General features: G+C 43.7%; 1 protein-coding gene across 2 annotated transcripts in view; it reads left to right on the top strand.

The window, feature by feature from the left end:
- Window positions 1-825: 825 nt before the first annotated feature.
- Window positions 826-26,964, top strand: part of MOB3B (MOB kinase activator 3B) — a 247,458-nt gene continuing 221,319 nt past the window's right edge. For both annotated transcript variants that reach the window (XM_030194182.1, XM_030194181.1), the window contains exon 1: window positions 826-1,031. The gene's annotated coding sequence lies outside the window, so the exon portion shown is untranslated. The remainder of the gene's footprint in view (window positions 1,032-26,964) is intronic.

The following is a 26,964-nucleotide window of genomic DNA, read 5'->3' as shown; positions in this document are numbered from 1 at the left end:
AGGCATATTTTCAAAGCACTTTGGGAGGCTAAGTTCCATAGGTTTCTATGGAACTTTGGGAGGCTAAGTGCTTTGAAAATGAGCCTTGTCCTTCTATTGAGAAATACAGCTGGATTCAGGTAGATCCTGCCCTTCTGGCGAGAATCTAGTCTAGGATGAGCCTGGCTTTCCTATATTTAATGGGGTTCTTTTCCAGATCTCTTTTATGTTGTTTTGTCCTTTTATATTGTAAACCACTTTGACTATATAAGAAAGGTGGTATTTCAAGTATTTAAAACTATTAAAATATTAATTACTGCTGGATCCAGGTAGATGCAACCCTTCTGGTGAGACATACAACTGAATCCAGGTGTATCTCTCTATCTCCTCCCTCCATGGAACTCCAGCATCTCTCTCCTTCCTTCTACCCTCCCATGATTTTTCACCTTCTATGTCCTCCCCCCACCCCCCAGAATCTACAGTATGTCCCTCCTGCTTTTCTCCCTATATGATATTCAGCATGTCTCATTCTTCTTCCTCTACATTTTAAGCACTTCTTCCTTCCATGACCTCTTGGTGTGCAGAGCAGCATATCTCTCCTTCCTGTCATGCATGCCTGCAACTATAGAAAGTGTGTCCAACTCCTCCTCATCCCATCCTCTAAAGCATCTCGTCTTCCTCTGCAACACCCCACGGTTAGCTGTCATGTCAGTGCTTGCTGTTTCCTAACATTGTCCAACTTATTCTCTCTCTCTCTCGCTTCCCCTCCCTCTCCCCCCCCCCCCCCCCCCCCCCCCCCAACACCACGCGGCAGCTTCTCCTCTCCCCTCCCTGTCCCTACCGATCATAACATTTCACTCCCGTTCCTGCCGGACCATGAGCGTCGCAGCATACTGTAAGCACTGGCGGTAGTAGCAGCCGTCAAAACAAAGAAGCCCTCCCGTCTTAAGGTCGTACTTAACAGATTCGGAAGATTCCGGCCTGGGATCCCGCAGATTTGACTTTTACACCGAACCGGGCACCAGCGCCTGCTTGGGTTGTTTGCAGCGTGTGTGAGTATCAGTAATCTCTGGGCCAGATCTTTGCAGAGTTTTAGGACGAGAGTCAGTCAGTGCCTCTCTCATCAGCACTCTTTTCTTCTCCCAGCTTTCCCCTCCTATCATGTGTTTTGAAGGCTCAAAGCAGAAAAATAGTGGAATTAAACTGACGGCTGTTACTGACATGGTGAGGGGGCTGGAGGGCCATGTGCTTTGCCTTTGGTTAGTTTGTGATTTTTTTTTTTTTTTAGGAGTGTGTAGTGATGTGGTTAATGATACAAAACAGGATTAAAGCATAGGCAAACAAAGTAGGTGCCTGGGGCGCTCTTAGCTGCGTAATTCAGTAGTTTCCAGGGCAGACTTTTTGCTTGTTTATTGCCAGAAATAAGAGGGGGGAGGGGGAAGCAGAGCCACAGCAGCATCAGAGGTGTGTCTGGCCCCCGTTATCCTCCCACGGTCAAGAAGAGCTGGGAAGCAACATTCATTACCTACTGCTTCTTCTGCTGCTGTTAAAACTAGGCTCCATTTGTGAAGGTTTCAAAATGTATTTATATTAAAATAGTGTTAATCCTGGCTTGGTTTCGTAGTTCAGAGGCTGAGCCAGTGTTATTTTCGCTTAGGGGAATTAGGGCGACTGTCTCAAGAATCTGTTTTGGACTTGCCAGTGTTGTGATTCGTGTCTTTGGAGTTTTAAACAGTTTTTTAATCAGGTTCAGCACCCTCTAGGTGGCTTGATTTGCACTGCCTTAAGGAGTTCTCAAGGTAGTCAAGCAGTAAACTTTTGTCCATCTGCCCAAGATCACAAGGGGCAGCAACTTGCCATGCCCACCCCTGTAGCACAGACAGCACAAGCATGCACCAAGCTCCATCAAAAGGGGGAGGGGATTTGTTGTACTGCCTTTCTGTGGTTACAGTCAAAGTAGTTCACATATTATATACAGGTACTTATTTTGTACCTGGGATAATGAAGATTTAATTGACTTGCTCAGAGTCAGAAGGAGCTGCAGTGGGAATTTCCCTGCTCTTCATTCTCCCTTATTTATATTCCTCTGTTGTGCTCTGGCACTTTTTGCATGGCTCTCACCACATCTTTATATCCCCTGCTAAGAGACCTCTATGGCAGCAGCCCAGTGATTTCCTCTTTCTAGTGACAGGTTGGGCTGAACCACCTGCTTCCTCTCTGTTCCTGCTTGCGCCAGCCCTCTGTTTCCTCCTGCCATGGCCTTATCCCTGCCTTTCCTTTGTTATTTCACCTCTCATCTGCTCTTTTCCACAGAGATATAGAACTAGAAAATGACAGCAGAGAAGGACTCTCTGTCCTATCCCTTCTGCCCATCCACAACAACTGTTCAGCTCTACAATCCCATCCTTGTCCTCAAAGATCCTCTGTACCAGTCTCATGCTTTCTCTCATTCATTCCAGGTTCTCTCCTCTATGCGTTTTTGTAGTTGCTACTCTGTGCAAGTCACACACCTCTGTTGTCTGTTTTGCATGGCCCCATTCTCTTGCAAGATAGAGATCCTTTATCACATACATTTGGAAATGTTGTCTCTGTTCAGTTGTGGAGGAGACTTTCCCTCCAGCATTTGGCCCTGTAATGTAATGCCATCCCCAGTCATATTTGGTGTGGAGGGGGATGACATGCAAAGAGCAAGAGGGAATAGGCGTTTGTTTAAAAAAAATTTTTTTTTTAAACCTGGAAGTTTTCCCTTACTTTTGTAGTTCTAGCTAGTTTAAATTCAGCATTTATTGAGCTATGGTCCCTTGAGCTTTCATGCACAACTACACAATTTTAAATCAAACTTCCAACCCAATCGGTCAGTCATATTGACAGACCTCAGCCAGGGGCTATGTTCAAGGTTTCCTTCTGAATCCTTACAAATATGGGGTCTAAATCAGACCACGATTGGTGTTGTGCATGTCTGAGTTAATAGACCTACCACCCAAGAACGCTAAAAGATCATCTCGAACTTTTCTTAATCTCCACTTCCCTAATTGCAAAGGCATAAAATACAAGGCGCTGCACGCATCAACCTTTTCTTACATAAGCACGCAATTCTGGAATATACTACCACGCAACTTGAAAACAATCCACGAACTAACCAACTTCCACAAACTACTGAAGACTCATCTCTTTGATAAAATTTACTGTAAGGATCAATACACATGAAGTCCACACTCACTGTTCCAGAAATACACCAATACATTCTTTTCTGAACTCACATCCCCCGTAATTTGATCACACTTAAACCTTCACTCACAGAAAATGCTATACCGAATGTTCTTTTGCTAAGATTCTATTACCCCATTAATTTCCTGTTGTCTCTTTCCATTGTTCCATTGTTCTTTTCCTTGTCCTATTCCCTAACGATACCTTGACTCTGTCTTCGCTTAACTTCTCACAATGTAATCCATAACTGATTTGTAACAAATCGTAATTCCATTATTTACAATGTATTGTAAGCCACACTGAGCCCGCAAATAGGTGGGAAAATGTGGGATACAAATGCAATAAAATAAAAAATAAATAAAATAAATAAATCTAAGACTAATCCTTCAAACCCAAATCCAGATTCTCCACATGGCAACACAAAGCACTTACCATTGAATCAAGAGGCCTGCATGCCTTCATGTTATATTTACATGTAAACCAAAATGCTGCAGCTGTGGGTTGCACATCTTTGGGGAGGGAGGGGGGGGGGAGTCAAATTAGAGAAATTGGAGGAGACAGTAGCATTTCCTTAATCTTCTCTCCTAAGGTATACAATGCTATATTTTAGCACAATGCTGCCATGGAGAAATATTTGGTTGATTCAAAGCACTTGCATCGATTAAATATGCTGTTAAAAAAAGCTATTTTTTTTTGTACCCAAGGGAGCAAAAGATCTTTTGGATAAAGAGTCACAAATTCCATACACAGTGTTATGGATTTTGCAGTGTATGCAACGTGGTGATTTGAATCCATTGGGTCCAGTCCATATGATGTAATTTTCCAGTTTCTTTTCCTAATATGGCTGCCCCCAGGGATCCAGGGGAATTGCAGATTTGCAAAAAATAGTTCCAGTGTGTGGAAAAGTTTTCACAGGGTGCATAGAATATTACTATCCCTTATGTATCTCTTTGGAGTAGTGTGTGATGCACAGTAGATACAGATTTATTCTCTTTTCCAGTGACTGCAAAATATTTACAGATTTATAGAACGAATAAAGCTTTGATCTCTCATCAATCAGCACTATCCTCCTGTTTGATTTTCTTTTTCTGTCTCATACTGAGATGTATCTTCCAGGACAGTGTTTGTCCTGCATCTGATGCTTCTTTTTCTTTTTCCCAGATGAAGGCAGATTTGACAAAGACAACACAAGCACCCTTTAGTCTCCTTGTACTGTGCATATTCCTAATCTGTAGGGCTGTACCGAATATTCCAATTCGACCCTGAATAGTGCCCCAAATACATTTTGTATTCAGCTGAATAGTGATTTAAATTTGATTCCAAATAATCCGTGGCTCTACTGTGCTAAATCTTACAGAAATAAACATTTGATCTCTGATTTCACATTGCTTCTTTTATTGTCATGTTAAAGCGCAGTGCCTATTATTTTTCATTATTTGTATTTGGTTGAATAGTAGAATATGCTATTTGTTACAGCTCTGCTAGTGTGCCATCTTGGAGCTGTCTTAGAGATGCATGTCCACACTATATATGTAGTTCAACTCAGATACTTTCTAGCCCAAAACCGAGATTTCCATTACGTTCTATTCAACATGTGGGTAGTCATGTACATCGATCAGCAGGTGGAGATAGAGAGCACAGAACTGAGCTATATAGTCCCATGCTAGCAGCCCAGTTCTTCAGTATCTTCTATCTCCAACAGGTGGATGGACAGAATACCTCTGGCTCTGAGACTTTGGCTCCTGGTCCAGTTGGTCAGCTGGTTCCCAGCTGAGCACGGTGTTTTGAGCACCTGGTGGTGCTGGGTCCCTGTCGTGCCTACAACAAATTTCCCTGGGCAGGTTTATAACAGTCCACTTGAAGACGTAAAACACTGTTGTACATTCTCGAGTCCTTTATAAAATTACCTTCATAGCGTGAATGGGAAGGAAGAGAAAATGATTCAGCAACTTTTAATACAGAGTGATGGAGGATGTATTTTGTTATTAAATGGTGAAAGTGTACAGTGGAAACTTCCATTTTCTCCTCTAATGGCCCTGCCCCCTTTCTAGGTTTCCTGGGCAGATGTCTATAAAATTTCCCTTTGCACATTATCACAGTTTGAATTTGTGCCAAGATAAATCTTGCACATGTGCTGTTGCTTGGAAGATGGTAAGGCGGCAGGACTGGTCTTAAGAATATGGATACCAAGCAGTGAGCTTGCGATCCCAGCATGATCATCCACCAAAATGCAGCAGCCAACCGCTCATGTTAGACAGTGCTGTTAGTAAGGTGCTCAGAATGACCAGATCTGCTGTATGTTAGCACAACCTTTCCATTTGCAGAAAAGGAATACTACCGTCCTTTGGACTCATTCCTGTTTGGTATTCTGCTGTGAGGAGCTTATCTCAGGATAAGGTCACAGTTGTGCCTTTTTGTGTGTGTGTGTGTGTGTGTGTGTGTGTGTGTGTGTGTGTGTGTGTGTTTGTGTGTGGGGGGGGGTCCTCATAAGCAAACCTACGTTTAAGTGCAAAGGGCATGTGAAGCAATTAAAGGGGCAGGGTTTGTGCTGGAGTCACTACTTAGTGTGCCTTATTGTGTTAAGTAGTGAACATAATTGCAAGACTGGCAATACATGGTCATTGGTGTGAAATGATACTGTGCATTTTTCTTACATTTTCTTGCTTCTTTTTTTTTCCAGTTTGTTTAAAGAGAGAATAAAATCAGGCAGTAAATGCAGTGTGAGCAGCCTGACTCTACACTGGTGAAGGAGAGAGAGGAGCTGTTTTCATTTGTGTAGTTCTTCTGTCTTTTAGGTGAACAGGAAGGACAGGAAAGAGAGCAAACACTTCTACTTGTCTGTTGCAACGTTTGTAAAGAATGAAATGCCACCTCACCTCGAATATTATGTTCAATTTTGGTCACCGCATCTCAAAAAAGATATAGTGGAATTAGAAAAGGTATAGAAAAGGACAACTTCCCTATGAGGAAAGGCTGAAGCCTCTAGGGCTCTTTCGTGAATCGCTTGTTTACTATTTCCAAAAATACTAGGACTAGGGGGCATGGGATGAAGCTACAAAGTAGTAAATTTAATACAAATCGGAGAAACTTTTTCTTCAGTCAATGAGTAATCCTCTGGAATTAATTGCCAAAGAATGTGGTAAAGGCGGTTAGTTTAGCGGGGTTTAAAAAATATCTGGCCAGCTTCCTAAAGAAAAAGTCCATAGACCATTATTAAATTGACTTGGGGGAAAATCCAAAGCTTATTTCTGGGATAAGCAGCATAAAATAAATTGAACTTTTTTGGGATATTGCTAGGTATTTGTGACTTGAATTGGCCGGTGTTAGAAACAGGATGCTGGGCTTGATGGACCTTTGGTCTGTCCCAGTGTGGCAATACTTACGTACTTATGCACCGGCCATGTAAAATACATAAATATAAAAGTTGGTTTCTAGTTGATATTATTTTATGTTAGGTATCTTTTACTAGAGTGAGAGCACCTGTTGAGGAGGGTATGTCTATCTGTCATTCTGCATATGTATTATGGATATCAAATTGTGCATGCATGACCACGCACCTCACACATAAGGGAACTCATGATCCAAGAGGAGCAGCATTACCACTACTGCACACTAGCTTTGAGGAGAGTTTGCATAGCTGCCGCCAAGACTGTTCTTCATATTGGATGGGATGAAACTTGAACATAAGAGTAGACATACTGGGTCAGACCAATGGTCCATCTAGCCCAGTATCCTGTTTTCCAAACAGTGGCCAAGCCAGGTCACAAGTACCTGGCAGAAACCTAAATTGTCCAAACAATCCATACTACAAATCCCAGGGCAAGCAGTTGCTTCCTATGTCCGTCTCAATAGCAGACTATGGACTTTTCCTCCAGAAATTTGTTCAAACCTTTTTTAAACCCAGATACGCTAACCACTGTTACCACCTCCTCTGGCAAAGAGTTCCAGAGCTTTAAGTATTCGTTGAGTGAAAAGCTCTGGAACTCTTTGCCAGAGGAGGTGATAACAACTCACCCCTGCAACCTTAGCCTGTACTTCTGGCAAAACATGGCTATGTCGGGCATTGGTTTGTGAATCCTGGGAGCTTTGAACAACCAATAAATGAACTATTTTTCTACATAAGTTCTGCTTCTTTCTCCTTTTCGGCATTCCTGTCTGTGCATCTTTATATGTGTGTGTTCCACACACAACAGTCATGTGAAAAAGTCATTGTGGAACATTTGATAATAGAATCTGCACGTGTGTGTGAGCTGTGCTATATGTGTGTACTGTATCTGTGGGTGTGGGTGTCCTACACGAAAATGTGCTATCTGCTTGTATATGTGGGTGTGTGTCCCGCGCTTAACAGCACTGCTGTAATGTGGTTGTCGCTTGTTTCCCTGGGCATGTGTATAACATCGACGCTTACCACAAGACTGTTGTACGCATGTGCTAGGCACTTTGCATACTGAACCGCTTGCAGAATTTCCACATATCTCATTTCCTTTTGAGCATCAATCACTGTTTTAAAATCTAAACCCCCCATTGCCCCAGGTACATTGTGACCCCTCTAGGGACAGAGAGAGTACCTGCATATAATGTGTACAGTGCTGCGTACATCTAGTAGCACAGTAGAAATGATAACAAGTAGTAGTAAAATCAGTAAACTTAACTGCGGATACAGACGCACACGGTATGTAACAACGATTTTTGAGCGTCGGGTCCTCAGTTCCCAGCTGTCATGCTAGTTCTTTGTCTATCTGTCTCTCTTAATACCATCATCTCTGCTGTACATCTCTGATCTGCCAGTTAGTTAATGGCAGCATAGTAAATCTCAATAAATAAATAAAATAAAATAAAGTAAATGAATCTTGCCCTATCACTTTGTTCACCTTTAATTTAGCCAGCTCCTCACGAACACAGTCTCTTGAAAATCATTCAGGGACTATCACACCCATTCCTATTTGTGTTTGTATTTTGTGGTCCATCTCCTGGCCCTTCAGTTGTTAATGTAGAACAGAAATATTTGTTAAGCAATTCTGCCATTTCTGTCAGCTTCTAAATATTCCACCCCTTTATTTTTGAGTCTTACAGTGCCACTTTTGCACTTCCTCCGATCACTAACAAACAGTCCTATGACAGGCTTGACATTCCTGGGACCTCTCCCGGAAACATATACAGTGGGGGAAATAAGTATTTGATCCCTTGCTGATTTTGTAAGTTTGCCCACTGACAAAGACATGAGCAGCCCATAATTGAAGGATAGGTTATTGGTAACAGTGAGAGATAGCACATCACAAATTAAATCCGGAAAATCACATTGTGGAAAGTATATGAATTTATTTGCATTCTGCAGAGGGAAATAAGTATTTGATCCCCCACCAACCAGTAAGAGATCTGGCCCCTACAGACCAGGTAGATGCTCCAAATCAACTCGTTACCTGCATGACAGACAGCTGTCGGCAATGGTCACCTGTATGAAAGACACCTGTCCACAGACTCAGTGAATCAGTCAGACTCTAACCTCTACAAAATGGCCAAGAGCAAGGAGCTGTCTAAGGATGTCAGGGACAAGATCATACACCTGCACAAGGCTGGAATGGGCTACAAAACCATCAGTAAGACGCTGGGCGAGGAGACAACTGTTGGTGCCATAGTAAGAAAATGGAAGAAGTACAAAATGACTGTCAATCGACAAAGATCTGGGGCTCCACGCAAAATCTCACCTCGTGGGGTATCCTTGATCATGAGGAAGGTTAGAAATCAGCCTACAACTACAAGGGGGGAACTTGTCAATGATCTCAAGGCAGCTGGGACCACTGTCACCACGAAAACCATTGGTAACACATTACGACATAACGGATTGCAATCCTGCAGTGCCCGCAAGGTCCCCCTGCTCCGGAAGGCACATGTGACGGCCCGTCTGAAGTTTGCCAGTGAACACCTGGATGATGCCGAGAGTGACTGGGAGAAGGTGCTGTGGTCAGATGAGACAAAAATTGAGCTCTTTGGCATGAACTCAACTCGCCGTGTTTGGAGGAAGAGAAATGCTGCCTATGACCCAAAGAACACCGTCCCCACTGTCAAGCATGGAGGTGGAAATGTTATGTTTTGGGGGTGTTTCTCTGCTAAGGGCACAGGACTACTTCACCGCATCAATGGGAGAATGGATGGGGCCATGTACCGTACAATTCTGAGTGACAACCTCCTTCCCTCCGCCAGGGCCTTAAAAATGGGTCGTGGCTGGGTCTTCCAGCACGACAATGACCCAAAACATACAGCCAAGGCAACAAAGGAGTGGCTCAGGAAGAAGCACATTAGGGTCATGGAGTGGCCTAGCCAGTCACCAGACCTTAATCCCATTGAAAACTTATGGAGGGAGCTGAAGCTGCGAGTTGCCAAGCGACAGCCCAGAACTCTTAATGATTTAGAGATGATCTGCAAAGAGGAGTGGACCAAAATTCCTCCTGACATGTGTGCAAACCTCATCATCAACTACAGAAGACGTCTGACCGCTGTGCTTGCCAACAAGGGTTTTGCCACCAAGTATTAGGTCTTGTTTGCCAGAGGGATTAAATACTTATTTCCCTCTGCAGAATGCAAATAAATTCATATACTTTCCACAATGTGATTTTCCGGATTTAATTTGTGATGTGCTATCTCTCACTGTTACCAATAACCTACCCTTCAATTATGGGCTGCTCATGTCTTTGTCAGTGGGCAAACTTACAAAATCAGCAAGGGATCAAATACTTATTTCCCCCACTGTAGCCACTCATGTGCAGAGCAGGGTGAGTTCATCAAGATCCGTGAGAAGGTATATTAAAAGCAACAAACTGGCAAAAGAATCAGTTGGACAGCTAAATGACTAAGGGGTGAAAGGAGCGCTCAGGAAAGTCAAGGCCATAGTTGAGAGATTAAATGAATTATTTGCTTCGGTTTTCACCGAGGAAAATGTGGAAGAGATACTGGTGCAAAAATGGTATTCAGTGCTGACGAGTCAGAGAAACTGAATCAAATCTCTGTAAACCTGGAAATGATAATGGGGCAATTTGACATATTGAAGAGCAGGAAATCGCCTGGACCAGATGGTATACATCCTAGAGTATTGATAGAATTGAAAAATTAACTTGCAGTACTAGTGTTAGTAATATATAATTTATCTTTAAAATCAAGCATGGTACCGGAAGATTGGAGGATGGCCAGTGTAACACCGATTTTTAATAAGTTTCAGTGGTGATCCAGGAAATAACAGACCGGTGAGCTTGATGTCAGTGTCTGGCAAAATGGTAGAGAATATTATAAAGAACAAAATTACAGAGCATATACATAAGCATGGATTAATAAGATAAAGCTAACATGGATTTAGTGAAGGCAAATCTTGCCTCACCAATCTATTACATTTATTTGAAGGGGTGAACAAACATGTGGATAAAGGTGAGCCGGTTGATATTGTGTATCTGGATTTTCAAAAGGCATTTGACAAAGTACCTCATGAAAGACTCCAGAGGAAATTGGAGAGTCTTTGGATAGGAGGTAGTGTTCTATTGTGGATTAAAAACTGGTTAAAATATAGAAAACAGAGTTATGAATCTCTTCATAAAGACGGTTAATAAATCCCAATAAATAAATGGTCAGTATTCTCAATGGAGAAGGGTTGATAGAGGGGTTCCGCAGGAGTCTGTGCTGGGACTGCTGCTTTTTAACATATTTATAAATATGTTAGGTAATTAAATTTGCTGATGACACAGAGTTATTCAAAGTTGTTAAATCACAAGAGGATTGTGAAAAATTGCAATTGAACCTTACGAGACTGGGAGACTGGGCATCCAAATGGTGGATGGCGTTTAACATGAGCAACTTCAAAGTGATTAATGTGAGAAAGAGGAACCCGAACTATAGCTACATGATGCAAGGTTCCACATTAGGAATCACCGACCAGGAGAAGGATCTAGGTGTCATCGTTGACGGTACGTTGAAACCCTCTGCTCAGTGTGCACTGGCAGAGAAGAAACCAAATAGAATGTTAGGTATTATCAGGAAAGGAATGGAAAACAAAAGTGAGGATGTTTTAATGCCTTTGTATCGCTCCATAGTGCAACCGCATCTTGAATACTGTGTGCAATTCAGGTCACTGCATCTCAAAAAAAGATATAGTGGAATTAGGTACAGAGAAGGGCGACAAAAATGATAAAGGGGTGGGACAACTTCCCTATGAGGAAAGGCTGAAGCGGCTAGGGCTCTTCAGCTTGGAGAAAAAACAGCTGAGGGGAGATATGATAGAGGTATATAAAATATTGAGTGGAGTGAAATGGGTAGATGTGAATTGCTTGTTTACTGTTTCCAAAAATACTAGGACTAGGGGGCACGCAATGAAGCTACAAAATATTAAATTTAAAACAAATTGGAGAAAATATTTCTTCACTCAACATGTAATTAAACTCTAGAATTAGGATCTTGCCAGGTACTTGTAACCTGGATTGGCCACTGTTGAAAACAGGATGCTGGGCTTGATGGACCTACGGTCTTTCCCAGTATGGTGATGCTTATGTTCTGTTATGTTCTTAAGATCACGCCCTGCCAGTCCGTCCTTGATCTGTGGGGAGATCCCTTGCCAAAATACAGTGACCAGGCTTTCATTGTTCCATTCTAATTCAGCTGCCAAGGTTCGGAAGCGGATGGCATAGTCGCCCAGAGTGTGCTTCCCTTGTCGTAACTGCAGTAATTCCGAGGCTGCTGAGGATGCCTTTCCAAGTTCCTCGAAGATCCAACGAAACTGGTTGAGGAACTCTGTGAGGTTATTCTGGATCAGATTGTTACATTCCTATGAGGGTGATGGCCATGCAAAAGCGGGGCCAGTGAAGAGAGAAATGAGGTAGGCCACCTTGGCACAGATGGAGACAAAGTGTCTGGCTTATTTTTTTATTTATTGCATTTGTACCCCACATTTTTCCACCTATTTGCAGGCTCAATGTTGCTTACATAGTACCGTCAAAGGCGTTTGCCCAGTCGGTGGATAACAAATACAAAGTTGTATAGTGATCGTATGAGGTATAAGTGGAGGGTCGAAATGGATGAAGATTGCGTGTTGTCCTGTGTGATCATAGTCATGCTGTGTTGGTAGGTGAAAAGGGTTACGTAGGGTCGTTGGGGTAGGCCTTTTTGAAGAGGTTGGTTTTTAGTGATTTCCTGAAGTTCAAGTGGTCGTGGATTGTTTTCACAGCTTTTGGGAGCCCATTCCATAGTTGTGTGCTTATGTAAGAGAAGCCGGCTGCATAAGTTGTTTTGTATTTCATTCCTTTGCAGTTTGGGTAGTGTAGGTTTAGGTAGGATCTTGATGATCTGACTTTGTTTCTTATTGGCAACTCAAATACTTCTGACATTGGTTCAGAAACCCTCGGCAGGTTTTCAGGTTCCCATCAAAGCGAGATGGGAGTGCAACACAGATTCTCGAAATGGAAGAGGGTGTGGTCGTTGATGTGGTGGCTGCGGGAGCAGATGCAGTGGCTTGTGCTACCCCCGGATTCTGGAAGCTGGCTGTCCAATGTGTCAGCTCTTGTACCACCCCAGAGAGCTGCTGGAGCTGGATAGCCATCTGTTGCAACAGCTGCAGTGTGGGTGAGTCCACTGAGCTCATCACCTTCATTTACTGTCACTGACTTGAAGGTGAGCCCTTGGGCTGCTGGCAGGTCTGTCCTGAGGGCCAGGTTCCCGTACGGTGGCAGGCGAGTCCTGACTAAGGTGGAATTGAGCAAGGTTGGCTGGAACTGAGCTGACTTGACTGAATCTGAGCAGGACAAAGATACTTTGTTGAAATTATACTTTAAAAAAGTACAGCCAGAGTTTAAAGGTGGAAAAATATCTATATTTCCGGACATATCTAAATGGTCGCAAATTAGAAGGAAAAAATTCTTGGAAATGAAGAAAGAATCCATGGAGAAAAAAAGCAACTTTTCAGTTGAGATTTCCGTGTAAATGTTTGCTTTTCTTTAAAGAAAAGAAATATATTTTCTATGAACCTGAACAGTTGCGAGAATTTCTTAATGCGCAGAGTATTGAAGAGCAGTCATAGGACAAGAGGTTCATTTTGTAAGATAGGGGTTAATCCCTACTCGATTATTCTTTTTGATTTTTCTTATATATAAGCCATCTTCCAATGGCACATATAATTTTTGCTTCCTTCCATCATATTGTGGACTATAATCCAATATAAAGATATTATCTTTAGTGGACAATGTTTACTTTGTCTATTTGAAATATTTTTTGTGGAATATTGGTATGGATATGTTGGTATATCTGTTCAAAGTTTACTCTTTGTAGAAATTAAAATTCAATAAAGAAAAAGTTTAAAAAAAAAAAGAGGTGCCCACTGGATGACTTTTCACTGTATTGCCATAGGTCAGAGCATAAACAATGATACCATGTGGCTTGGTTTGCATAGTATACTTTTTTGCATTTGAAGGGTGGAAACTAGAGTTGTGAAGGTGGTTAGATGGAGCGTAATGCAACGCCTTCACAGAAATGGCAAACTTTTAATTTGAGGTTTCTTTCAAATTATAGGTTGTTTGTGGCTTTGCTGATTGATACCTTGAGTGCTGGAAAAGTTATGAAGAGGGATCTAATTAGTACTGTCTTTTTTTGTATGTATCAATCCACAGTTTGGTAAACCATATTTTCTGTTTATTCCAGGTCAGTAATCTACTAGGTTCTATGCTCGTACCATACATGGGAAAATGGAGCTGATGATATTGTGCAGAACTGAGAGAGATCTTTCAAAGTTGTGTTGATGGGGCTGGCCTGGTTGTTTAGAAGTTGTGCAAATGATCTGGGTTTGATTCCTGAATCCAGCTTCTGCTGCCTGGAACATTCGGGAGACAGGGTTCACAGCAATGGGTAGAGGCCACCATTGCTCAGTGGTGACAATTACTGACTAGACTTGGTACCCATGTAACCCTGATTCAGGAGAGAACTGCAGTTTGTGGTTCCTGGCCAAATACTAGCACAGAAATTGTTGTGGTTTGTGGGGTGGGATGGTAGGAAAGTCGCCAGGTAGTTATGAATGGAGACCCCAATGTGTCACAGCACAATAAGGGCCAGTTCCAATTGAGCTGGAACCCAAGAAGGGAAAGAGGAAACTGCTAGACTGAAAAAGAGAGAAGCAGTATTATATCACTTCCTGTGTGCTTCTAATGTGCTCTAGCTTAGAGAAGCAAAATGCTTTTAACATTGGTGTTACATGATGAATTAGTTTAATGCACGGATAGGAGCATTTTAAATAGCCTTGCACTTAGCTCAGCCTGTCTGCAAAGTAGTTTAGTGTGATATGTGTTGCTGCTGAAATGATGGTGTCATAGCCTGATAACAGGGGAGGATCTTTCGTAATCATAGGTTGACTTGATAACCGTCCAAGAGGTATGTTTGAGAAGGGAAGAGGCAGATTTCTCTTAAGGCAGCACCAGAGCTACAATGGTGTATTTATGAGTGACACTGGAGCAAGTCCAGTCCGTCACAGTAATAAATCAAGCAGAAGAAAGAGACAAAAGGTCATATAAATTAGAGAATGAAACAGGGATAGGGACCAGCAGTAACTGTGGGGATGGGGACGGGGCGGTGACAGATCCCAAGGGGATGGGGACAGAGCTTGTGAGGATGGAGCGGGGATGGGGACAGAGCCCACAGGGATGGGGACAAACTTTGTCCCCATTCCATTTTCTACTTTGAAGCCTATTAATGAGCTGGACTGTTATTTATGTTTGAGTGATGCAGACAACGATATTTTGATTTATTGGAAAAACAAGCAAACATGCTGGCCACAACTAGCAAAACTTGCATGGGGGTTCTTGTATATCCTGCTACCTGTCTAAGAAGACATCTTCTATTGCAGGAAGAACTGTGGAAGACAGGAGAACTAGACTGAATCCTGAGATTGTTGATGACTTCTTATTCATCCACAGATTAAAAAATCATCAGTACTTCATAGGGTGTATTTCTCCCCTGTAGGGCATATGGAACGGGTTGTATTTTGAAACTCTGGACATTTTAACAGGGTGGATTAGGATTCCTTGTGGTAGTAGAAATCAGCTATTGTTGGAGTTGGAAGGATAGAGAGTGGTGGTAAGGAGGGTTATTATAGCTGCTTGCTGTTATTATTGTAATTTATTCACAATAGTTGCACAGCATATTGTTCTTTTTATACTTTAATAAAAAGATTTAAATATAAAATCATAATTGAGGCTTCTGCAGATGGGGACAGGGCCCATGGGGACAGGGCGGAGACAGGGACAGAACCTGCAGTGACGGGGCAGGGATGGAGACAGGGCCTGCTGGGACGGGATGGGAACGGAGACAGAACCTGTGAGGATGGGGTGGAGACAGAACCCATGGGGATGGGGACAAACTTTGTCCCCATGTCATTCTGTAATATAAATATTTGACGTATTCTTGCTGTATCCCGTCTTGAGTGAATTCCTTCAAAAAGGCGGTAAATAAATCCAAATAAATAAATATAAATATTTGTAATTTTCATTGCTTGTCGAGAGCTGGGACAGATATGTTTAGTTTAACCTGCCTAGTTGGAAGGGAAAATTTCCCTTTCTGAAGGGTAGAGTGTTTTTAGCTGCAGGAGAGGACAGATCAGGAGTGAAACATGAGTCCGCAGTAGGCCACTACTGTAGTCATTTCCAGCCTGCTTTATGACGGGGGGGGGGGGGGGGGGGGGGGGTCTGGCAGGAAGAGAAAAGAAAAAGACAGCACAGGGCAAAGACCTATAGAATGGCACCTTGTTCACTGTTTGTAATGAGATGCTGATGCTTGACCATGGACATGGCAGATACGTGCTGAGAATGGGGACAGGTTCATTGGGAACCCAGTACTTTGAAGGCAAGGCAACCTTTGTCCAGGCAGGGGAAAGCAGCCTCCAGCTGACTGATGAGTTTTAGACCCAGGTAGTTCATGGACTAACATATATTGCAGCGCATGCTTCAGTGATTGGAAACTTCCATTTTGTGTTGGCAACGTTGGTACAGTGATGTCAAAATACAGATGTGGCTTCACAGTTCAATGGCCTCATCTCCTCCTGCTCCCATTCGGGTTTCCATTTCAGTGCCCGCATGGAAGGAGGTGGGACTACTGAATGGGCTGTACACTCACACTGGTTCAGAGAGGACTGTTGCTGCTGCTGCAGTCACCACCATGTACTGATAGCGCTGCTCTGGTGCTTTTGAAGACAGATAAAGGCAAGAATGGGGGGCCAAGTTTGGAGGGAAAAGGTGAGAATTGTGAGGGAGAAACAGGCTGCTTCTGCTCTCGGGCCATTTGCGTGCTTCTAATAGCATAAAGGCCTTACCTTTGTTTGGATAGAATATTTAACCCGCCTTTTAGCTTTCTAACCCACCTGTTAACTTACTGGGTTAAACTAAAAACATACATAATTCAAAAATATAAAACAGTACATTAATAAACCAGCTTCATCATATTTTACAAAAACTATCCATTCAAGCACAAGGCAGTTAGGCCTGTGGAAAAAGCGTTGACTGCTTTTTAAATTTTTGACAAGTCATTCAAGAGACACAAAGCTTCTGGTAACTTATTCCATAGCAAAGGTCCAATTTATAGAAAATGCTGCTTCCATAGTGTCGGGAAAATGCAGCCTGGCAGGGTATAGTAAGTTGGCGTGTTCACTCTGATCTTAATGATCAGGATATGTAGGGTAACCATAATACTTATGTGGGGAGGGGGAGAGAGGGAGGGTTGTTGGACCTGGGGGTGGGGATAGAAGAGAGGGAAGGAGAGTTGTTGGATGGGGCTGGCACAAGGGAGGGAGGGAGAGTTGTTGGACCTGAGGGGTAGGTGTAGAAGAGAGGGAGGGAGAGTTGTTGGATTGGGTTGGCGCAAGGAAGGGAGGGAGGAATGTTGGATTCTGAGATGTGTCTGGAGGGAGGAAGGGAGGAAGAATTTTCAGACTTGGGGTAGAAGGAAATAGGGAAATAGGGAAAGGCGGGAGGGAGGGAGAGATGTTGGACTCTAGAGGAGATGGAAGGAAAGTTGGGAGGGATGTTGGACTTGGGGAAAAAATTCTGGTGTGGAGGGGAAAAGGCAGGGAGCTGTTAAGTTTCAATGGGGGGAGAAGGAGGGGGAGAAGATGCTAGGAATGGTTGAACCATGTGGGAGGGTTGTTAAGGAAATGAGTGAGAGGAAGATAGTGAATACAGAGGGTAGAAATGTGATAATAGGGAATAGATGTTAGATAAAAGGGAATAGGAGATTGGAGTGAGATGGGAAATGCAAGAGTTAGGGTTTGAGAGAACGAGACTGAAAGTTGAAGGTAGATGAAAACTGAAAAGGAGTAGATTGAAAGGGTGATATTTGAGTGAACAGAGAGGCTGAAAAGAAAAGAAGGGAGGAGAGAGCTTTAAGTGAAAGATCAATGTGTCAGAGACAGGTGTAGTGAGGGAATGGAACAAGAGAAGTAGGAGAGGAGAAATACAAATGGACAACAGCCGTTGGAAACAGAGTTAGCAGAAGACATGCAGGAAAGCATAAAAGAGATACAGATCAACATGATGGAGAAATGAAACATCAAGGAAGGAAAAAGGGTTTTATTTGGACATGATTTCAGCAGTCTATGTAACCACTGACTGCTTCACTTCCGAATACCAATTCCTTTTATGTTCAATTTACTTATCCGTTAACCCCATTAATTTTGTGTTCACTACAAACTGTATAGTCTTACAAATTGTAATTCTTTATATTGTTACTATATAAGCTGCATTGAGCCTACCATGTGTGGGAAAGCACGGGGTACAAATGTAATAAATAAATAAAATCTATTAACTGTAATATGTTGGCGCTAGGAAACATGCATCACAGATGTGTTTCTATTGTGTTCAGTACAAAAGGAACTACGTTTTACTTCTTGGGATTCTCAGTTCGTTTTTTGCCTTCATATTTCTAATTTGTGATTCCTTGTTCTGTATTTGTGTGAAGTATTCTACTTGCATTCAGTTTCTGTGTTGAAATCTGTTGCAGTCCCACTTATTCTGTTTTACCTGATGTGAGTGTGTTGGTGTTGTAGAGCCCAGTGAAATAGCTGTAGTTCTGTCTATTCTTAGGTTACAAGAAAACAAGAAGGCAGATGATCCGCAAAATCCAACCTGGAAGCAAACAAAAGAGCAGATCACTAGGTGGTATTAATAAGACTTTATTGGAGAAATAATCGCCTGACACAGACTGTGTTTCACCCACAAGGGCTGCGTCAGGGGCTTTCAGTTGCTGTAATACCAAACAAAGCAAAAGCATATAAACAGCAGGTCAGCTTGTTCCCAAGCAATATTGCGCTCAAAATCGGGACATCAGAAAGATCTTCTATAGTAAAAAACCGGAAGTGAGCAATGACTTCCTTTATATTAGTACAGATGTCAAAGGTCAGACTTTCAATGGTGAGAAAGGGGGGGGGGCAGAGAGAAGGGCATACTGGGTAAAGGGGTGGAAGGTAGACAGGAGAATGAGTAAAAGATCCTGCTGATCTTTTAAGATAGAATACACTGGCTCCAACTTTTACTCACTCTTAGAAGATCTGCAGGATCCGGCTTTTAGCCATCCTTTGTAGAGCTGGAAATTGCTTCTGGACCTGCAGTTTGCAGGCGAACTGGAGGATCTGGCTTTTACCCATTTTAGTGGAGGTGGATCCTCTGGATCCAATGCATTCCATATTAAAGGAGCTGCCTTAAGATGGGTAAAAGCCATATCCTCCAATTTTTTTTTAAAGGTGGAATACAGTGATTCCACCTCTTACTTGTTTTTGCAGGACATTTGGCAAGGGTTAAAACACCTCATCATCCTACACTGCCCTCTTTCTGCCTCCCACTCCATCTCTTGAAATCTCCAACCTCTAGAAACCGATGGGAACAGAGTAAGGTAGAGATGAGAAGGTGGGGACATGAGAGGAAAGTCCAGGGTGAAAGAGTGGAAGGCAGATAATGGTGTACAGGACAGGGTTACAAGAGAAGCTATTGGGCAACATTTTAATGGCCCTTATCTTCCACCATCCTATATAATAAAGCTCACCTCCAAAGTTCTGAGGCTGCCTGGTGGCTTCCGATGGTGGTGTCCTTCATGGAGTAGATCGTGACATCAGGGAGAGGGGAGGAGCCACGAGTGTCCATTGTGGAGGTGGAGTAGGGAAACGTCAGGGACAGGGGAGGAGCCGCGAGTGTCCAATGTTTTACTCCTCCCCTGCCCAGGAATCCGAACGGAGCGCCAGCGAGGGCCAACGGTCTGCGTCCTCCTCTCCTGCAGCCGATACCATGGGACATTGTCAGGTAGGCGAGAAGCTTGCACGTGGGAACAGGGAGCAGGACTCGGATACCGGCGATCACGCTGATCGCGGAAAACCTTGCTAGCGCCCGTTTCATTGCTTTCTGAAACGGGCCTTTTTTACTAGTTTTCTAATAATCTTTGCTTGGCTTCTGTCAGTTTTCTGTTTTCTGTCACTCCCAACCTTCTTACTTCCTGTTAGTAGTTCTGAGGAGGAGCCCCCACCCCCATTCCTGGAGTCAGGGGAGCAGGGTGCCAGGGGCGCTATCTCATCCCCTCACCTAAGGCAGCAGGTTGCCTTGGGCAGCCCCTGTGTGTAAGGATCTTTCTTGCCTATTTTGTTCTTTTGCTTAATTGGTGAAGCATTTGTGTTCTAAGACCTGGTGTTCTATTTGCAGTACTGCCTTTTCATAAGTAGGGTTGTTACAAATTAAGTCTTAGGAGTTACTGCTGTTTTGGTATGGTGTTTGCTATATAGGTTCTGAGCAGCTTCTTTTTAGGGTTATACGTTACTTAACAAAGTTTCTGGCAGTAAAAGTGTGTTCTGCCTGAAATGATACAACTCACTGCACAAAAAAGCATTTAAGAGGAAATGTTCTAGGTCCATTGTATAGATTGTAGAGTTTTGAATAATTTTACCTTTTGTCACTGGCGTTCCTAGGGGGGCGGACACCCGGGACGGCACCCTGCCCCCCGGGTGCAGTGCCCCCCCCCCCCCGATGCAGCGCAGACCCCCCCCTGGCGAAAGACCCCCCCCCCGCAAAAGAGCCCCCCCCCCGGGTGCATGCCGCTGGGGGGGGGGTGCCGCAGCGCGCGTCTGCTCCGAGTTTATTAACTTTGCTCGTTTGCTGCAGCTCCCTCTGCCCCGGAACAGGAAGTAACCTGTTCCGGGGCATAGGGAGCTGTAGCGAATGAGAGAAGTTAGCGAACTCTCGCAGCAGGCGCGCGCCGCGGCACCCCCCAGCGGCGTGCACCCGGGGCGGACCGCCCCCACCACCCCTCCCCCCTTCGTACGCCACTGCATTTTGTGCCATTTTATATTGACTCAGCCATTGCTGTCAGGTAGGAGAATGAATTGAATGAGTTTTACAAGGTGGGGAAAACTGGTGTGGGGGGGGGGGGCATTGGAACCTTTTGTGTAGTATGTTTTGCACCTAATATAAATGTGGAGGAGGGGAGGGGTCTGATGTGAGTTTAATGGGAGAAAATATCAATTTGGTTTGCACCTCCCCAAATACCTCTGTGTATTTGGGTCTGCTGTTAATATCTAGACCTCATTCAGCAATGGTTGTAGATAGGACATGAGAGAATGTGGTTGGATAATGTCGTCCCCTTTGATTTCATAGTCCGCCTCTTCCCAGTCACACTGCTGTGTGGTATGTAACCATGTTCAGGTGCATTCCCTGGAAAAACAGCAGCTTTGTTGGAATAGTTTCAAGGCTCAGAAGTTCCTTTACCCCTGGAATGCATAAGGGTGTGCTTGAAGCTTGTCAGGGTGGGCTGCTGAACCCCACAACCACACTGTCCCTTGCTGGGCGGCAGGTTGCTGCCTAATTCTGGGGATCAGGGCCGCCGAGAGACTGGGCCGGGGCCAAGGCCGCCCCCGGGCCCTAACCCAATGCCACCCCCCCAGGTTGTCACCGCCCCCCCTGAAGGGGGCCCGGGCCACAGTCCCACCCGCCTCCGCCACCGGGCCAAGCCCCGTCCACCCGAACCCTCGCCAGCAGAAGTGCTGTCTTCTGACTCCTGCATTCGCGGCCCACACAGAGGCGCTCCTCTCAGCTGATCTTCGCTGTACTCTGCAGGGCTTCTGTGCGTCTGACGTCCTGCACGTGCCCTGCTGGGGAGGTGAAGCGTGGCAGGAGACGTGCTGCATGCATTAGCACAGTGTGCACTCTGATCTCTATTGCTCTGGCTGGAAATGTCTGCTCAGAGTGCAGGGTGAGAGGGTGAAAATGAAAGAGCTCAAAATCTGAGCAGCTCCAGGGTAAATTGGTAAAAGCCTGGATCCTCCAGATCTCCTGTTTTCCATGTTAAATGAGATCCTCAGACCTTTGAACCAGCAGCTTTTTATTGTGACTCCACAGACTTAATGTTTGCTCTAATTGTTTGCACAGCCAGCTCAGCTGGTTTTTCAAAATCAACAAACTAATTGATAGCAGTAATTGATTGGAATTCAAAATCTTCCCCCCTCCCCCCATCCTCTGCTAACTGTGTCTGTACTGCTAGAGATGCGGAAAGGCTCACTGTAGCGCTATGTACGGATGTCTGAGCTGGTGGCTTCTACCACACCACAGCATGCAGGAAGCAAATTGCATTTAAATTTTATGCATTGCAAATGTGGGAGGAATATGCCCGATGTATATGCACAAGGTTTCGCAGTAAGCGTGGCTTGTGTACATGTCCAAAGCAAAAATGAGTGTGTCGGCACAATCGGCACTTGTTTTTCTGTTCCGAAATATGAGCCTTGCATAAATTGTTTCCAGTTGAAATTTTTGAGAGGCTCATATTTAGGCGCAGAAGAACAGGGCGCTGATATATGCTTCCATGTTCAATTTTGTTTGGACAAGCCACATGTTTGTTACTTACCATCTGCCTTTAAAACTTGCAAGGGCTTCCTTCCGCTTGCATAACAAGACAAAACCAGCACTTCGATGTGAAAGATGGACAAGAAATCCTCTCTGCAAAACCTTTTATGCTACCCCAGACGTTGCAGAAAAATTCTTGCATTGGGCACGGTGTTAAAAATGGGTGGCGTACTCTTTGCATGCTGCAGAATACTTAAATTACCTTACCAGCATGCATTTTAATACAGTTTGTGACTGTGTCTTTCCCGCAAGTTATCACCCGCTCACAAGTCCTCCCTGCATTCCTCGGCGTGTGCAACCGGCTTCAACCCTTGGTAATCCTGCGGCTAAGCCCACGGTTAGCATATCTAGGTTTTAAAAAGGTTTGGTCAAGTTCCTGGAGGAAAAGTCTGAAGTCTGTTATTGAGATGGACATGGGGGAAGCCTGGAATTGGTAGCATGGAATGTTGCTACTAATTGGGTTTCTGACAGGCACTTGTGACCTGGATTGGCCAGTGATGAAAGCAGGATACTGGACTAGATGGACCATTGGTCTGACCCAGTATGGCTATTCTTATGTTCTTATATGTTCTGCACCGAACTTCCAGTTATTCTGTATTTCTCTGTTTATTCGTCATCCCCAAATCCCAGCAAGACAAGGCTGGACGAACATTAAATTCTTCATTAAATTAAATAAAACAAAAAAGGAGAGCAAGAAGAGAATAATTTGCTGATACTGCAGGGCTTGATTTTCCCTGCTACTGAAAAGTACTTTTAAGTTAGTCATGCAGAACGTGACAGTATTTTAAGCAGTTGCCAAGAAGATTCTCTGGATCCATCCATTTTATTCCAAGTCCTTCACATCTTTTCAAAATAATGATGATAATTGAATGATCCTCTTGGATTCTGTTAGACACTGTAAACTATTGCCAGTGGCTTACCCAGATGAGCAGTTGTGGGTGGGCAAAACGTTTTTTTTTCTGCCCTGCCCCCAGCAATCCCCAATTCAAATACCTGAGCTGGCAGGGATCCCCCCAAACCCTGCCAGCTGAAGAGGGCCTCCTTTGGTGGACAGAACACTGCTCTGTGCTCTGTGCTGTGCAGTTGGTGGCACTCTCCATGGGCCACCATCACTGCAGCAGACATCACTATTTTCCTCCAGAGAGCAGTAGTTTTTTTTCTCATTGAGTCAGCATGGTCCTCTGAAAAACAGAGATGTGTAAAGTTTCCAAAAGTTGTTTGCAAACAAAAGGGCCTTTTTACTAAGCTGTGGTAAGTTCTAGTGTATGCTCACCGCAGCTTAAAATGGCTTTCCATGGGACACACTCAGGCATCCTGTGGTAACTTCCAAATTAGTGCATACTAACCGTGCGCTAAAGAATATTTTTCGATTTTTGTTGAAAGGGGCATTTCTGGGGGGTGGAGAGTAGGCAATCTTGCACTAATCAGCGCGTTCGCATTATCGCATGCTAACTGTTTACCACAGGATTACCACATAAGCCCTTACTGCCTACAAAACAGATGTTGGTATGCGCTCATGTGATCATTCTTTTTAATGACCATGCACTAATGGTAACATTAGCACATGTAACACAAATAGAGAGGGTAATACAGCATACACAGAAAGTATACAGACAAAAAAAGCAACACTGGGCATTCAAGACTGGGACAAATAAAGTTCTTTATTGATGACCCGACACGGGCCGTGTTTCAGGGGTCAAAAAGGGACACAGTAAGGTATACTTGAAGTCAATTCAATGCAGACCGGTTCCAGTTGAAGGCGCTTCTCAAATAAAAGAAAAGCCTACAGAGCCACCGAGTTCCGCCATTAATGGTAAAAATAGAAAATCGGCCATTTTATTGCTGCAGTAAAAATGGCCTTAGCATGTGGGAGGAACCCGCAAAGGGCATGGAAAGGCCGCTTTTTACCGCAGCTTAGTAAAAGGACCCCTAGATCAGAAAACCTAAAATAAATTTCACAAATTTGTTGAATAATATTGCCAAATTCTTATTTTAGTCCAATGTGGATTTCTGGTGCATGTATTCTTTTGCCAATTTGTACAAATCAATAGCAGGACAAATCTGTGAATCATTGAATCTATTTTGTATTTCTGTAGAGATGTCTGAGTTTTCTCTGGAGCAGCAGTTCTCAACCCAATCCTCGAGGCACACCTAGCCAGTCAGGTTTTCAGGATACCCACAATGAATATGCATGAAACTGATTTGTATACAATGGAGGCAGTGCATGCAGATCTACCTCATGCATATCCATCCTAAAAACCTGACTGACTAGGTGTGTCCTGAGGACCAGCTTGAGAACCCCTGCTTTGGAGTCACAAGAGAACATTTTGAAAAGCAATTTTCCTGGTGAATTTCGGGGGAAATCTGTACATTTTGACACTCAGATAACCTTGCTTAATTTTTGTATCCGATATTTTGTGTGCTACCAGGAAAGCCCACGTAAATAAATGAGGGGATTAAAATGTATTGTACAGGGTGAATTTGGGAGGTTTGGGGTTGCAATTTCTGGTGGCAGCTGTCAATCAAACAGGAGGTCAGTGAGTGTGTCTGGTTCCGGTGGCAGCTGGTGTGGTGAGTGCTGATGGAACTGCAGTATTTCATAGGCCTATGAGAGCAGTGTTGGGTGGGCAGGTTCACCTCTCATTCAGCTTGTTTTGAGCAGAACCATGCAGTGGCAATTGGATAATCCCAGTGTACTGCTATGGGGCTTAGAATTTGTAGCTAGGTTCATATGAGAGTATTAGAGCTATGTGCCATGTGATGGACCAGGGTTGGATTCACAGGTGTGCTCCCTGCACAGGTAAAGTGCTGCTATAGAACTACTACTACTATTTAGCATTTCTATAGCGCTACAAGGCGTACGCAGCGCTGCACAAACATAGAAGAAAGACAGTCCCTGCTCAAAGAGCTTACAATCTAATAGACAAAAACTAAAGTAAGCAAATCAAATCAATGAATGTGAACGGGAAGGAAGAGAGGAGGGTAGGTGGAGGCGAGTGGTTATGAGTCAAAAGCAATGTTAAAGAGGTGGGCTTTCAGTCTAGAAGTAGCACTCTCTGTTCTTGGTGGTGGGGTGATGGGGATTTTATATCATGCTGCTCTTGTGTAGGCAGTGGTTGAAGGGAGACATTGCTCAGGCTCCAGAAGGAGACTGGCGTGTCCCTGGTTTGTTTTGGGAAGCAGGGAAAGCGGTTTTGAGAGGTGAAATCATTTCTTATATGGCATCCCGTCATAAGCAGTTAAATCACCAGATTTTGATGCTTAAAAACCAACTTAAGCAGGCAGCGTACTTTGGCACATAATTTGACTAGGACCAATAAGGAGCAGTTTCTGCAACTTCAGTATGCTCTCAATAGCTTGATGAATCAACACACCTTGAATAGCTTGCAACATGTCATTGTTTTTTCTTTTGCTGTGGCAACCGCATGGGTACTTGTTTGGCCCACTTAGTCTGTATGGAGGCAGGACCGTGTTTTGTTCCTATTCTGTGGGATCCAGTGGGGAAATGGAATACATAAATAAATTATTTTGAAATTTCTTTAAAACGTTATATACCCTTCAGTCCACGCTGGACCCCTCTGGATTTCAGCTTTTTAGCGGAGGTACCTCTCCTTCAGTTAACAACAGAAGTCCTGGAAGTACTAAATGCCCCATTGCATTTGGGAGAGGTTCAGTATGCAGTTAAGAATTCTGCACCACTAAAAACCCTGGGTCCAGGTAGATTTTCCATGAGTTCTTTAAAATTTTGAATCCACAGCTTTCTCCAGTACTCCTAGAGGTGCATGATGAAGCCTTGCACAAGGGGAAGTTTCCAGAAACGATGTGAGGTGCTACGGTTATACCTATTTTGAAGCCAGGTCATGACCCCCTCCTCACAAGTTTGTATCACCCCATATCTCTACGCAAAGATCTTGGCCACCCATTTATCCGGTATTTTACCTTGTCTGATTGTCTCACATCAGGCCGGCTTTGTTAAAGGTTGTATTGTGGTGAGCAGTGCTCGCAGGCTGTTGGGTGTAATTTCTGTTATACAGATTTCCGCTATACAAATACTGTTTTGGTGAATTTTGACATAGAAAAGGCCTTTGATCATGTTTCCTGGCCTTACTTGTGGGAGACGTTACAAAGATTTAGTTTTGAGGGGGATATTTTGTCTATGGTGTGTCTCCTTTATTGTGAGCCGTGGGCACAAGTTCTCTTGAATGGTGTCCTCTCTGCACCTTTCGAGGTGCAACGGGGTACCCAACAGGGTTGTCCTCTGTCTCCCAGTTTGTTTGTACTTTGCATGGAACTCTGGCTTGTCGGTTCCTGAAAATGGAATTTCCTACAGATGGTTCCTGTGTGAAATGTAGCACCCCAGAGGCCTCCTATAATCATTGCATTTGGGATTTCACAATTATTCACCACTTTTGGCAGGTGTTTTGGACCCATTTGGGACGGATGTATCAGTGTTCTTGGCAGGTGATGCCTCTGATCTGCTTACAAGATAATGTGACTATGATCCATGAAGGGACCAGTGTCTTGAATCATTTTCTATGCAAAACTTCCTTGGTCACCAAGCGCTTTGTTCTGATTCAGTGGATTCATTCTGAGGCTCCTACTTGATCCAGTGATGGAGTCATATGCATGAATTATTACAGATGGAGAGACTCTGTATAGACATGCGTAATCATCTGTTTAAGCAACAATTTCTTAAATTTTGGACTCCTTAGTACACGGGCTCGTTCGGTTGTGCTGAATATTTAGAACTCTAACCATCATATGAGTTTCGAGGATTCTGTTTTGGTACTGTTGATTTGCCTAACCTGTCCTCGTTATTGGGGGAGGGGATTTCTTGGGAGGGGTGTTTGTTTCTGTTTGGTGTACCTCTGACTGAAACATTTTCCAGAATGTAATT

The sequence above is a fragment of the Microcaecilia unicolor genome, chromosome 2 (assembly GCF_901765095.1).
Source record: "Microcaecilia unicolor chromosome 2, aMicUni1.1, whole genome shotgun sequence".
NCBI classification, from domain to species: domain Eukaryota; kingdom Metazoa; phylum Chordata; class Amphibia; order Gymnophiona; family Siphonopidae; genus Microcaecilia; species Microcaecilia unicolor.
Note: the sequence above shows the minus strand (reverse complement) of the source record. Positions and strands in the feature narration are given on the sequence as shown.